The 3843-nt window shown below is 48.2% G+C and overlaps 1 long non-coding RNA gene across 1 annotated transcript; it reads right to left on the bottom strand.

Moving 5' to 3' along the window:
* Positions 1-624: 624 nt before the first annotated feature.
* Positions 625-1800, bottom strand: LOC140722170 (uncharacterized). The gene is made up of 3 exons (XR_012097552.1): positions 1782-1800; positions 1459-1626; positions 625-1331 (listed from the first exon to the last, which is right to left on the bottom strand). It is a non-coding gene; the product is annotated as an uncharacterized lncRNA (long non-coding RNA).
* Between the last annotated feature and the right edge of the window lie 2043 nt (positions 1801-3843).

The following is a 3843-nucleotide window of genomic DNA, read 5'->3' as shown; positions in this document are numbered from 1 at the left end:
GTTATATGGTTTGATTGAGGGCGAGGCCTGTGTGAGTGGACTTGAAGAGACGGCGTCCTGATGGGAGTGCGAACGGTGAGAGAGAACGCCAATGGGTGGGATCTCGTTTTAGCAAAATTATCCTCATCTTCGATTTCACCCTGCGCTACTTCTCCACCGTAGAAGTCAAATTTGATTGTCAACCGGAACTGTGTGATGGGAGGGTGTGGAGGGAGCTTCACGCTCTGTCTGACCGCGGGAGTGTGCAAGGGGCGGTGGGTGGGGAAATTCGCTCCGTGTTTCGCGCCGGTATTCTATCCTCCATCCGTCTCGTTCTCGGGACCTCAGTGACTCGCGTCTGATATTCTAGTCGATTCTTACTGCCTGCAGGGTGCAGGAGGGGGACGGTTAGCCAGGAAGAGGTTAGGTGGAGATGAGATCCCGGGCGCCCAGTCTCTGTAGGTCCGACCTCCCTCAGCCTGGAACCAAGACACTACTGTGTCAGTGTGAGGAGCTCCGACCCACTGTTACAGTGCACAGGGTGCGTCGAGCAGCAGAAACCTCAAACAAACTCAAGTTCAACAACAAGACAGGAAGTCACAGCAGTTTATTGATTTCATCGTGACAAATGTGCATTAAGCAATATGTGAGCTGCTGACTTCCGGAAATCAATAAGCTGCTCCCGACTCACTCACAGTCAGACACAATTAACTGCGCGACGGCAACGAGTGACAGTTTGAATAATCATTCCCGTTTCTCACCGTCACTCTACATCGGGTTACCGATAATTCTAACATCACACTCCAGGCCCGTTTCCGGGATCGCTACAGATCCAGGGTCATTTCGGAGATATTTGTCAATTTAACATCATTATATCGGCCAGACGTCCGAAGGCACCGTCCTCAGCAAAGGGAGCAAAAAGATTCTCTCCCCGGCTCATTCCACTCCGGGACACTGGGGTCCTAGACTGAGTCCCCGCCCCCGATGTCTTCCTGCCTGTGCAATTCCCGGGGTCTCATGTGTGGGATTTTCGAACCCGCACATCTGGCGGAAGATGCATCGCTGGACAACAGGTGGAAATGCGTCACTGCGGGTCCGCTACCGATGTCACAGAGCAAGAGAATGGAGAAGGTTCCGTTAGAACGGCTGGGAATTCAACCTGGAGCGCAGCCATTAAAGGTAAGGGCAGGAGTTAAAGAGAAGGGCGTAGAATCAGCTAAAATGTCGCCATCCCACAGGCGGGGATGTTCACACATTCAGTTGTTCAGAGATACACTGTCAGACTGGGTCTGAGTTCCTGCAGAGATCTCAGTTCCTTCTTCCCGGTACGACTGAACCGATTCCCGTACAACCTGAAACAGATAGAAGAATACAGGGGACTGGGGTTAATGTTTCATCAACACTCACGGACAAAAATCACCAGAAAACCCGCGGATCCGCTGATATTTTATCACATTGAACATTAACACAATCACTCACCTGATTCGCTCCAGACTCGGGAGGGTCCGTATGAGGCGGCGGAGAGCGGGGACAGATCGGTCTGTGAGCGGGTTGTAACCCAGGTTCAGCTCCGTTAGTGATCGGTTTGTATTGAGAGCGGAGATGACATTCTCTGCACCAGAATCTGTGAGACCGACATTGTCCAGCCTGGGGATGAGAGAGAGTGAGGGTAAAGGACACAGAGAGACAGGAGACGGTACAAATTCCCAGTTTTTATCAGTAACACAATTACTGATCACATTAACGTTCAGTGTCAGACACCCAGTGACTGTAAGCACAATCTCCCACGGACTGGTACTTACACCAATTTGTGTATTTGACACTCCAGGTTCCTCAGATACGTAAACACCAGTTTCACTCCGAAATCTCCCAGTTTATTACGACTCAGGTTCAGCCCTGTCAGTGATGGGGTTGTAATGAGAGCGGAGACGAGATCCTCAGCACCAGAATCTGTGAGACCGACATTGTCCAGCCTGGGGATGAGAGAGTGAGGGTGAAGGACACAGAGAGATAGGAGAAGGTACAAATCCCCAGCGTTTATCAATAACAAAATTACTGATCATATTAATAGACAATAGACAATAGGTGCAGAAGTAGACCATTCGGCCCTTCGAGGTTGCACCGCCATTCTGAGATCATGGCTGATCATCTACTATCAATACCCGGTTCCTGCCTTGTTCCCATGTCTCATGATTCCCCTATGCATAAGATACCTATCTAGCTCCTTCTTGAAAGCATCCAGAGAATTTGCCTCCACTGCCTTCCGAGGCAGTGCATTCCAGACCCCCACAACCCTCTGGGAGAAGAAGTTTTTCCTTAACTCCGTCCTAAATGACCTACCCCTTATTCTCAAACCATGCCCTCTGGTACTGGAATCTCCCAGCATCTGGAACATATTTCCTGCCTCTATCTTGTCCAATACTTTAATAACCTTATATGTTGCAATCAGATCCCCTCTCAATCTCCTTAATTCCAGCGTGTACAAGCCCAGTCCCTCTAACCTCTCTGCGTAAGACAGTCCGGACATCCCAGGAATTAACCTCGTGAATCTACGCTGCACTTCCTCTACAGCCAGGATGTCCTTCCTTAACCCTGGAGACCAAAACCGTGTACAATACTCCAGGTGTGGTCTCACCAGGGCCCTATACAAATGCAAAAGGATTTCCTTGCTCTTGTACTCAATTCCCTTTGTAATAAAAGCCAACATTCCATTAGCCTTCTTCACTGCCTGCTGCACTAGCTCATTCACCTTCAGTGACTGATGAACAAGGACTCCTAGATCTCTTTGTATTTCTCCCTTACCTAACTCTACACCGCTCAGATAATAATCTGCCTTCCTGTTCTTACTCCCAAAGTGGATAACCTCACACTTATTCACATTTAACGTCATCTGCCAAGTATCTGCCCACTCACCCAGCCTATCCAAGTCACCCTGAATTCACCTAACATCCTCATCACATGTCACACTGCCACCCAGCTTAGCATCATCAGCAAACTTGCTGATGTTATTCTCAATGCCTTCATCTAAATCATTGATGTAAATCGTAAACAGCTGTGGTCCCAATACTGAGCCCTGTGGCACCCCACTAGTCACCACCTGCCATTCCGAGAAACACACATTCACCGTTACCCTTTGTTTTCTATCGGCCAACCAGTTTTCTATCCATGTCAATATCTTTCCCCCACTGCCATGAGCTCTGATTTTACCCACCAATCTACTATGTGGGACCTTATCAAATGCCTTCTGAAAATCGAGGTACACTACATCCACTGGATCTCCCTTGTCTAACTTCCTGTTTACATCCTCGAAAAAGTCCAATAGATTAGTCAAGCATGATTTGCCCTTGGTAAATCCATGCTGGCTCGACCCAATCCTATCATGCTACCTAGATATGCCACTATCTCATCTTTAATAATGGACTCTAGCATCTTCCCAACTACTGATGTTAGGCTGACAGGACGATAGTTCTCTGTTTTCTCCCTCCCTCCTTTCTTAAAAAGTGGGATAACATTAGCCATTCTCCAATACTCAGGAACTGATCCTGAATCTAAAGAACATTGGAAAATGATTACCAATGCATCCGCAATTTCCGGGGCCACCTCCTTTAGTACCCTAGGATGCAGGCCATCTGGACCTGGGGATTTGTCAGCCTTCAGTCCCATCAGTCTACTCATCACCGTTTCCTTCCGAATGTCAATCTGTTTCATTTCCTCTGTTACCCGATGTCCTTGGCCCATCCTTACTTCTGGGAGATTGCTTGTGTCTTCCCTCGTGAAGGCGGATCTAAAGATCTTATTAAATTCTTCTGCTATTTCTCTGTTTCCCAGAACAATTTCACACAACTTATTCTTCAAGGGCCCAAC

This window comes from Hemitrygon akajei, unplaced genomic scaffold (assembly GCF_048418815.1).
Source record: "Hemitrygon akajei unplaced genomic scaffold, sHemAka1.3 Scf000071, whole genome shotgun sequence".
Classification (NCBI taxonomy): Eukaryota; Metazoa; Chordata; class Chondrichthyes; order Myliobatiformes; family Dasyatidae; genus Hemitrygon; species Hemitrygon akajei.
Note: the sequence above shows the minus strand (reverse complement) of the source record. Positions and strands in the feature narration are given on the sequence as shown.